Source organism: Olea europaea, chromosome 23, assembly GCF_002742605.1.
Source record: "Olea europaea var. sylvestris chromosome 23, O_europaea_v1, whole genome shotgun sequence".
NCBI lineage: Eukaryota > Viridiplantae > Streptophyta > Magnoliopsida > Lamiales > Oleaceae > Olea > Olea europaea.
The window spans coordinates 564975-575569 of record NC_036259.1 but is presented as its reverse complement, the minus strand read 5'-3'; the positions used below and the strand labels follow the sequence as shown (position 1 = coordinate 575569).

General features: G+C 37.1%; 1 long non-coding RNA gene across 1 annotated transcript; it reads left to right on the top strand.

The window, feature by feature from the left end:
• The first annotated feature begins 1352 nt into the window (after positions 1 to 1352).
• LOC111372057 lies at positions 1353 to 5210 on the top strand. The gene is made up of 4 exons (XR_002698675.1): positions 1353 to 2128; positions 2333 to 2587; positions 2678 to 2818; positions 3211 to 5210. It is a non-coding gene; the product is annotated as an uncharacterized LOC111372057 (long non-coding RNA).
• Positions 5211 to 10595: the final 5385 nt, after the last annotated feature.

The window sequence follows — 10595 nt, the reverse complement described above, 5'->3', positions numbered from 1 at the left end:
AAACCATTTAAAATTTCCAACCTAGAAATATCATAAAAAAGAAAAATTCAAGTTAATTGTTTTAATGGTCACTGAACTTTTGTTTATATCTTTGATTGCTCATTGAAATTTATAATATCGAGTTTTGCCACTGTATTTATCAAAATGCTGAATGCTACTCAATACCTTAACATCAATTCCAATTCTTTAATGAAATTAGTGACGTGGCTAACGAAATATGCATGTAGTGCCCCGTCATGCCGTTAACAAATTTTTACGTCGTTGATTGCTCACCAAACTTAAAAAAATGTCGTTAATTGCTTACTAAATTTTGAAAAACCTTTTCGATTGCTCACTAAATTTTGAAAACGTCTTCGATTACTCACTAACGTAGTCGAATTTTGACCACTAAACTTATAAAAATGAAATCAACTAATTGTTTGTTAAAAAATATGTTGCGCAATTGCATGGGTCGCATAAAAGTAATAAGTGGACAAACGAATTCATATTGTCGATTCCACGAGGAACTATTACTCAATTGCACAATAATTAAATTTAATTTTAACATTTTTTGGTAGAATTTTAAACTATTTTCATCATTTGAAAAATTCAAATTTATTGTATGCTTCATTGTTAAAATTATATTGATTTTTAGATTTTCTAACCAATCATACAATAAATTTAATTAAAATTGGGATTTTCGTAATGAAAAACACAATCCATTTTTATGGAGGGACCAAAAGTGAATGAAATTCATTGTGTTTCACTGCAAAATTGAAATATTAATTTAATTTTAACAACGAAACATACAATAAATTTGAATTTTTCAAATAATGAAAATAATTTAAAATTCTAAAAAATATATTAAAATTAAATTTAATTATTGCGCAATTGAGTAATCGTTTCCGACAATATGAATTCGTTTGTCCACTTATTACTTTTACGCGACCATTGCAATTATGCTACATATGTTTTTAACGAACAATAGGTCGACTTCATTTTTATAAGTTTAATGGCCAAAATTTGATCACCTCATAGTTTAGTGAGTAATCAAAGATATTTTTCAAAGTTTAGTGAGTAATCGAAGATGTTTTTCAAAATTTAGTGAGCAACTAAAGACATTTTTGAAAGTTTGGTGAAAAATTAAAGACGTAACAATTTGTAAACAACGTGATGTTATGGTAGTGAGTAACGTCCAATGTTCAATAAGTTTAGTCATAAAACTCGACATCTTAAATTTCAATGAGGAATAAAAAATATGACATAAGATCAGTGACCATTGGAACAACTAACTCAAAAAATTCCCAATTTTTTACATTGAAGATTTTGGGAAATGAAGGTTCTCTTTATAACGTGTGTTTCTATTTGGGTTCTCAGTTCTACTTTGTTTTCAGCTACACTTGATGTGAACCCTGATCCTCCTGTTTCTGATCCTCTTCTTCCTACTGAAAAAGATCCATTTTTTTTTTATTTCTTCAAATAGGAATTCTCATTCTCCAGGTAATTTGCTAATTTTCTAGCATTAAGTTCATTTTGCTTTTAATTTGAAATGATAGGCTGTGAATTTTCGATACATAACTCGAGCACACTAAATTTAGCTTCCATTTTTTATTTTGATGATTGTTCAAGAGGTTTAAAGATAATGAGCTGTGAAGTTTTTGTGTACTGGTGTTATTTTCTTGAATGTGTTATAATTTGGCCCCAATTTTATCAGAGCCCTGAAAAATTGAGTCATAAATTGGGATAAATTATTAGCAAATCTCGCTTATAATTATCACGGGGTAGGATTTTCTGTACTTTAATTTTCTTTATGTACATTTTGCATTCTATTTCTTTCTATAAGGATGTTCAGTGACTTTTCTATGGCTAAAGTTGCATCAATTCAAGAATGCAAAGCCAGATGTAGCCGAAGGAATAGGATTATATAATTAATGAAGTTGTGGGAATTTTGTGTGTTTCTTCCTATGGTGCTGAAGTTTCAGGGGTAAACGTGTGCATCACCACTCACCAGGACTTGAACAAGAAATTAGGATTGCACTGGTTGTAGCTTCGACTCCTCTCGGGGTAATTTTGCTGTTCTTGGCGGGCTTTTTGATATACAGACTGAAAAGGTTGAAGAAATACCGTGAAAAAAACAATTAGAGTCCAGGTATCATTTTTCAAGTGAACTCCATTTTCCTTCCCTTCTCTCCTTGTTTTTCGTTTTGAGTAGGTCGTGGGGGCAGGGGAAAGTAAGTTGATATAGGATTACCAATAAGCCTAAAATGGAATTTTTTTTCTTGGCTATACAATTGAATCTTTGTTGTACATTTTGTAATGTTCTGTTGACAATAATTTATTTGAGTATACATAGGTAGAAGCTGCAAAAGGGATCTCATTAGGTCCAATTTTGGATAAATTCACTTCTTTGAGAATTGGAATAAAAAAGGGTTCTATAGATGACATCGAGTACCAATTGTTAGTAGCTGCTACAAATAGTTTCCATGAAGACAACATTCTTGATGAAGGTGGATCAAGGCACTTTTATAAAGCCCACTTTGACAACGACTTTCATGCAGCCGTTAAAAAACAATCGGCTGGTGGACAGGTAGCCGAAAGAGAATTCAAGGTAAATTTATGCATGTTTGGTTCTATCTTTCGGAATTTGGTTATTCTTTTGCAGGTTTTCAATATGGCTATATTTCAATTAATTTTGCAGAATGAGATCGAGTGGTTGAATAAGATTCAGCATCAGAACATTGTTTTGCTTTCGGGGTACTGTATTCATGGCGAGGGGCACTATCTCGCCTATGAATTTATGCACGATGGGCCAATGGCTCTCTGGAATTCCAGTTACATGGTAAAAAGTGTGCTCCAGATTCATTTGATCTTTTTTGGCTAACCTTAAAAAGTTTATTTATACGTAATAAGTAAGTTTTAGAAAGTTAAATTTTTATTGATGGAAAATGAGAATAAGTCAATTATTTGTATCGACAGAAAGGTTAGAAGTACTTTAAAATAAATTTATTTTTTTAAATTAATTAAAAGTAAGGAATAAGTTTCACAATCAAAACTGTTTGGAAACAACTTTTACTTGCTCTGAAGGTTAGCCAAACTTACTCATAGTTAGCACAACAAGTGATTGATATAATGTAATTACTAACTTCATGAATATGAATTCTGATTACTTAATGTTTTTTGAATAATTACTTCAAGGCCTTCTCATGGAAAATCATTAACTTGTCATCTCAGGATGAAACTTGCGTTGTTGGATGTGGCTGGGTACCTATTCAATGATTTAACGAGTACCTCTCGACCTTGGAGGATCACTTTCATCTTTCATTGATCTCGAGGACCTTAAATTCATGTAGAGCGGTTCTTGAAATTCTCAATATTACTGCTATTTTTTAATCTAATAGCATTTTTCATCAATAATTTTTAAGAGAAAATTTACAATTTTAAAGAGACAGGGCAGACCTTTGCACATTGGACTATAGTCGTCGATTTGTCTCCTTTAGGACCATGCAGTTCATTAGAGTTGGGTCATTTTGATCATGGGATTTCTTCGAATTCAAGCAGCTTTAGTCATCTGCTACTTCATTTTAAATATTTGTCATCTATCCAGCATCAGCATCATCACTAGTCAACCCTTCAGCTGATAGTGTTGCTGCAGCTTTAGTCGGGAAGCTAAGAGTAAGACATCAGCATAGCCAATCAATGGATGGGTCAACTATAATGAAACATGAGATTCTCGGAAGAACCCCTTCCGGTGAGTCTAAGAAAGCCCAAAACCAACTATTATAACACCACCACCACCACAGAAATTGAAAAGGAGATTCAACACTTAGTATATTAATTGCAATAAGATTCAATTACAGCCGCCAAATAAAAAATTTCAGGGCCACCCTTTGCCGCCTCCATTTCACCCCAGAGATCTTCAGCCCCTCCACCACTACCAATTTTAGCACCACCAGCAGAATCGTCAAGATGAATAAAGCAAAAATAGCAATATAAACCGCAGCCTAAAGCGAGATCGTGACAACAATTACGGTGTTTCCACCACCATCATCACTGGCGACGTGCTGCCGTCGAGGAAGAAGAGCTAGTGCCAGCCACCAGAGAAGAAAAAATGACAAGACGACCTAGAGGCAGACCCACCGGTTCCAAGAACAAACCAAAACCCCCCAAAACCCACAGCTGTGATATTAAATAAAGTGTGTCCACTTTAGCCACACGAGTATATTTAATCAATTATCATTCAACTTTGAAATGGTTACTACTTACTTACTCTTCTTTAACGGGTTATTTAATGGTCACCCATCTTTCTATTTAGTTACCCATTCAGCACTCATTTAACTTCCATCTCTTCAAATAAACGGAAAACTACGCGTGGATGACAGAAGCAGACGTGGCAACCATTTCTCTGTTAAATTGACAACCTCGGATAAAACACACACACGACTCTCCCCTATTCTCAATATCAAAACCCCCAATTCAAACCCTTTAATTCCGGCCACAATTTTCTCCAGGATGGTGATGCGGGCTGGTACAAAATGGACGCCACCGGCCTGAGAATCGCCGCCATCTCTTCCCTTCACTGGTCCGCATAATATCTTTGATTATGATTTCCACCTCCAGGCTGCGGATAATTCTGCCTCTGACGAAAGTTTTGGGGAGAACCCTGACTCTAAAACCCACCTTGTTGAGGATTTTTTGGCTCAAATTAGGGTTTTGGTTTTGTGGGTACCGATTATTTTGGTTGTTGTTATTCCACTGGTTAACGTTACCACTCGCTGGTCGAGGATGGGGACAATTAGGGGTCGGGTTAGGAACTCCAGGTGGAAATCATAATCAGATTTTTACCGTTATATGCTTGAGACAAGTAGAACCTCGTGGACTTGTGGAAAGTGCAAGGAATCAGTAACTGTAGCTTTGATTCAATTGTACAGGCAATCGAAGGTGAGTAGAAGCAGATGGAAGAGAACTCCCACGGTTACTAGGAGCTTTCAATTGTACAGTAGGAGATATGAAAATGCGTATATGTATATGTATCTTGATCAATGGAGTAGGGGTTGAAAATGCGTATATGTAGTTGGTTGTTGTAAGTTGGTTCTTTGAACTTTGTATTATTGAATGAATGAATCCTATTATAACTTGTTTTGTTTCCTTTTTATGGCTGAGTTGATGGTTGTTGTAACTTGGTTCTTTGAACTTTGTATTATTGAATGAATGAATCCTATTATAATTTGGTTTGTTTCCTTTTTGTGGCTGAGTTGATGGATGACAATATTTTGTGTAAATTAGAAGTTTGTTCTAAGGCTATTGAAAATTGGGATTGATTGAGGTGCATAAATGTGATGCAACAGATTGAGAAGTTTCATTGTAATGCACCAGATTGAGAAGCTTCAGTTTGATTTACAATTAAATATATGTATATATTGCTTGAATCAGGTGCACATTGCTTGAAATCAGCTTAGCAAATTACAAAATCAGCCCCAAGTATCAGGTGCACATTGCTGGAATATAAACCAGTAAACATTGTTCTGTCTTCTTGACTAAACTACAACTCATTCATTCTCAAAATCAAGAATCTGAACCAGTAAACTGTTGGAATATAACCATTCATTCAGAAAATATTCATCGATGATGGTTAAATTACATTTCAAAAACATTCTTTGACCACTTTAATGCACTAAACTATGGCCAAAGATAGTTCACTGTCAAAAACTTCCATGACGACCCTAAACTACAGATATTTAAAACCATGTCAAAGACAATTTGCTGTCAAAAACTTCCATGTCAAAAACATTCTTTTACCCTTTCAGCCCTCATTCAGTTTGCCTAGCTGCAATAGGGGAAGGACCATTATTGTTAGATTGTGCATCACTTGTGAGCTGTGACCCCAAGTCCAGATGTGGGCATGAAAATGTATCCATCTATTGGAGGATTTTGTTGCACTTGGTTTGTTGGATTCCCGTTTGCTCTTCGAGGTGCCAACTTGGCCTACGTTAGAAAAAATGGTTAAGACTCATAAATATGAAATCAGTTGTAATCATAGATTAACAAAATGCCAAAACAAATCTTGAATTTAGGAAACATAGTTAAAAACATATTTCAACTATGAACAAAAGTAATTTTCTGTTATGAAATGTGGAGGAAAAGTAGATTTGACCAAAAGTAATAATTTAAACACCTCCCGAACAGGGGCCAAATTTTACCAATAGAGATAATCGACCATGAATTTACAGCCAAGGGAAAAATACCAAGATTGAAGTTTGGCCACAGATTTTGCTGTCTTTTCCGTTCCAGAAAATAGAGAAGCTCAAGCAGCGAATGACCATTTCTGATAATTTTGAAAGTGTAAAATCTTGAATGCAAATCATATTAAAGTTATGGACCTCAGAATACAACAAAATTCAGCATTTTGCATTTCTACATCCTCCTTGACGTTATCTTACGAACTTTTCACTGAATGAAATGGGTTCTAAATTAGTTCCCCTAAAAATGGAAGTTGAAAACCGTACTGCCTGCTGTTTCGCGCGGGTAGTAGCTAACAATTAAAAAAGGGATCAAACGATTGTGTAACGAACAGATCTCTTGAGACAAAGTCCCAAAAAGGGGTGTTTTATTGAAGATGATCTACAATTGGAAATAAACAGAATGCCTCCAAGGGACGCAAGCACACGAGTACTAAAAGAAGTGTTTTTAAATTTAAGCTAAAAAATAAAAATTACATATTCTCTATTTGAGAGTGTTTTGATTCTTTCTCTTTTTCTTTATGTCTTCTCTTCCTTTTTATATTCCCTTGATGATTTCCTCGTGACAAACCGTTTGGAAACTGTTTGATTGCTTTATAACTACCCACTTTCTTTATCGTGGCTAACTTGTTGTGGAACTGCCGTCTGTAACTGCTGCCATTACTCTTTGTCGTTCAACCGCCTTCAACTGGGCTCCTTAAATCGTGGAATATGATAAGATTACTCAATAACTGTTTCAATAACTGCTATTCTGAATAACCATAATATTTTATGTTTGCTAAGATCCTGGGTAATTCGAAGTTTGGGCGAGAACGGGGTCATTGCTCTAGGCGACTGTAAGACACTCCATTCGCTCAGATTCTGGGCGTCTTGCAAGCTTGGGCGATGATGTTACTGTGTTCGTGGGCTTCCGCTGCATTCATCAATAATCCTGTTTGGACCTTTATCTTGGACTCTCCAATTGGGCTTCACTCTTTGGGCTATTTGATTTGGGCTGCACTTTTAGTGTGTCAACAATTACCCCCCAATAGGACAGAATTAATACCAATTATTAATCTTTGCCATATTTACTTTGTATTTTCCAGCAACATTTGAAATTTTCAAGAATTTCAATCATTATTTCCTTCTATAGCCTGAAAAGGTGCAACGTTACAAACCCTTATAAACCCAAAAGACACGCCATTTCATCGCACCATAAACCACGTCTCTATATTTCACGCTTCCTCCTTACTATTTTACTGTTCATCTTCTTGCTTTCTGCTACGTTTCTCAGGCAAATCTCAACAAAACTGTACTTTGCACCCAATGGCAACTTCACAAACTCAATCTAATGATTTTTTTAGTTTCGAAGATTTCCAGAAAATCCTCACTGGGCCGTATGTAAATCCAAACTTCCTTGCACTAGCCAATGCTAACCTCAATGAATTCTATTTGGGTCCATCATTCAATAATGTCAAAGCTGTTGGACGGGTGGCGGTGGGCCAGCTGTTCCCTTGCACTCAAGACCCTGCGTTCCTGACCTCTCTGCCATTGAGGCCGATTCGCGAAAAAAGTATTCGCACTTGACCCAAAGCTGATGTTATTTTTCGTAGATGGCATGCACGTCTTGTGAATCATGGCCTTACCAAAGCGATTTTTGATCGTGCTAGGATTTCAAACTTATTAAAAATCGCTCTTCAACCCCCGATTTTCGACTCAGTGCTTTTTCCGATTCCTTTGAGTTTTTGGTCTTCTGAATATAATACCTTCGTTTTCCCTCTTAGTCCCATGTCATTACTTTAAGGAAAGTTGGAGCCCTAGTAAATCTTTTGCCTTTGGGCAATACTATCTTTCCTGATATCTTGATTTCCAGTGTTGGCCCGAAATTTGACAAGAAACTTACTGAGTCCTATTCAAGCATGCAAGGCTTTTATAATCATTCAAGTGCTGAACCTTCCCATACTGAGCGTGTGGCTTTTCTTCAAATTTGGCTCTGTAAATATATTCTCTGCATGCCAAGTATGAGACCTTCTATGAGCTACTTACCCATAGCGCATGAACTGGCGCATGGTAGGCCTTTGAACTTATGTTCCTTCTTTATAGCTGCCCTTTATAGAGGCATGACTTCCCTTCAATCTCAACTGAAAAATGGTGCATCTTCCACTGGCAGTGGGCCCCTTTGGTTCACTCAACTGTGGTTGAGAGCATACTTTCCACCACTTGGTGCTCCATCCATTTCCCTTCATTCTGCTAACTGCTATGGGCTAGCCATTGATCCATTGAACCCTGTTAATATGTCCAGTAGGGACATTTTTTTATTCTTTTATATCTTAAATTCGATTCCTTCCTTCTTTCCTTTTCCTGCTCACTTGACTCCAGATTATGTGCAACCTCCATCCACCCTGGACAGTGCGAGCGCCTCTCTGCTTGTTTGGGTTCAGTTTTTGATTAGGAGGGAATTGTTCTACGATATTTTAACTGGAACCAATGCCAAAGTTGGGGTTAAAATATATGCTCCCCAATTTTTAGCTCGCTAACTTGGTTTTGGCCAAACTTGGCCTATTCCTCCTTGCTACTCCAAAAATTTGACAGATCATTTTCACACTATTAATAAGGTAGAAACACAAGCTGTAGATGCTCGCAACATTCTTTTGGCGAGCAAATTTTCATTAGCCCCTTTCAATTATAGTTGTGCCGTCCATCCTCTTTTTGAACAGCTCTAGCCATCAGTAAAATGCAGATTGTTTGCAACTGATGCTAATCACGCCGTCCATTTACTGGATCAGCCAGACACTCCATCTACTTCTCCTATTTTGGTCACCCCTGTGTCCATTAGGAATCCTTCCTCCCCTCCTCTTGCTAAATATCCTATCCGTCTATCTGCTTTTCCACCTGCTAAGGCTACTGCAGTTAAAGGTGCCTTAAGCTCAAACAGCCAGCTTCAGCATCTCCCATTTCGCGAGATGATAATGATGATAATGATGAAGCTCCTCTCATCCTTAGGAGAAAGGTAATTGAATTAGTTTATTCACAAACATACTTTTCTATGTACTAATGGTTTACCTGAATTTCTCAGAAAAGTTCAGCCTCTCTTTCGAAGGCTTTGGTTTTGGAAACTTCTGCTTCATCATCTTCTGCTGAGGCTACTTCGTCCAAATCAGCTGATGAAGGGACTATGCTTAAAGAGAAATCCTTAGTCCCGAAATCTTCATCACAACCAGTAGAAGGGCCCCCTTCTTCCCAGGGCGCCGACCCCCTAAATGTCGAACCAGAAGGTAATACATATTTTGATGTTTTACCTTTGCTTGTGCTACTGGTTTCTGATTCGTTGTTTCTTGAATTATGCAGAGGCTCCCATGGGCCTGCCCGTTGTGGCAGAGTCTTCTCGTCCAGATAAGGGAAGTCCCCACAGGTGGTGGAGCCAACTGGTGATATGCCTGAACTTCCCAATATTGTTGATGAGGCAACCTTTTGCTTCATTTTCATTTTTGCTTCGTTTATTGCAGTGAAAGTCCTCAATGTTGGCATTTTTTTTGTATGGTGCTGATGACATTGTGCGTTCCATTCAGGACTTGTTCACTTCCTGGGGACAAGTCAAGACATCTTTCCCTACTTCAACCAGTCATTCTTCTGCTTCATCTTCCACTTTTTTCGAGGAAAATATGAAGTCTCTTAAGCAGTCGATACTTGAGTATGTGTCTTTTATGGACATGGATATCGGCCAGGCTAGTTCTACTAAACATAAGGATAAGTTTGAGCTATTGAATGCGAAATTGGCGCAAGAACTTACACTTCCGTCGCACAATGTTTCTGATGACTTTAAAGTGACATTGAAGGTTGTCCACTCTGATATCCTCTCCTTGCTAGCTAAAAATGTTGAATTGAAGGCCAAGAGTACTCAATATCTTCGTCCTGCATCTGAAAGAGAGTCTTTGCTTCTAGATATTAACAAAGCCGAGGATGAATTGAAAGAAATTTCTTCCAACGTTATGATCGAAGACTCTTTGATGATAAGCTTGGCTACAGAGATGAAGGAGCTTCAAGCAAAGATGAACGACTGTAGGTCGAGAATGGCTGCTAAAAAGCGTAATGCTTCACAAGGAATTGAACGAACCAAGTCTTTGGTTGAGCAGTATAAAAAGCTGGAGGTTGATGACGATTTTGTAGCTGAATTAAATGTTGCTTCTTCTCAATAGAGCGAAGATTGGGGAAGACTTAGGGAAAGAATACGTTCGGCTTGGGGTGAATTGTAATTAAGACATCCAATGCCTTAACTTTCCTTTTGTAATTTTGCACTAATGCCATTGCTAATTTTGAATGTAACAGCAGCTATCGTCATTAATGAACGACTATTTTGTCTACTTGCGTATTAATTGACGTTGTCCTTAATCATCAACCCCT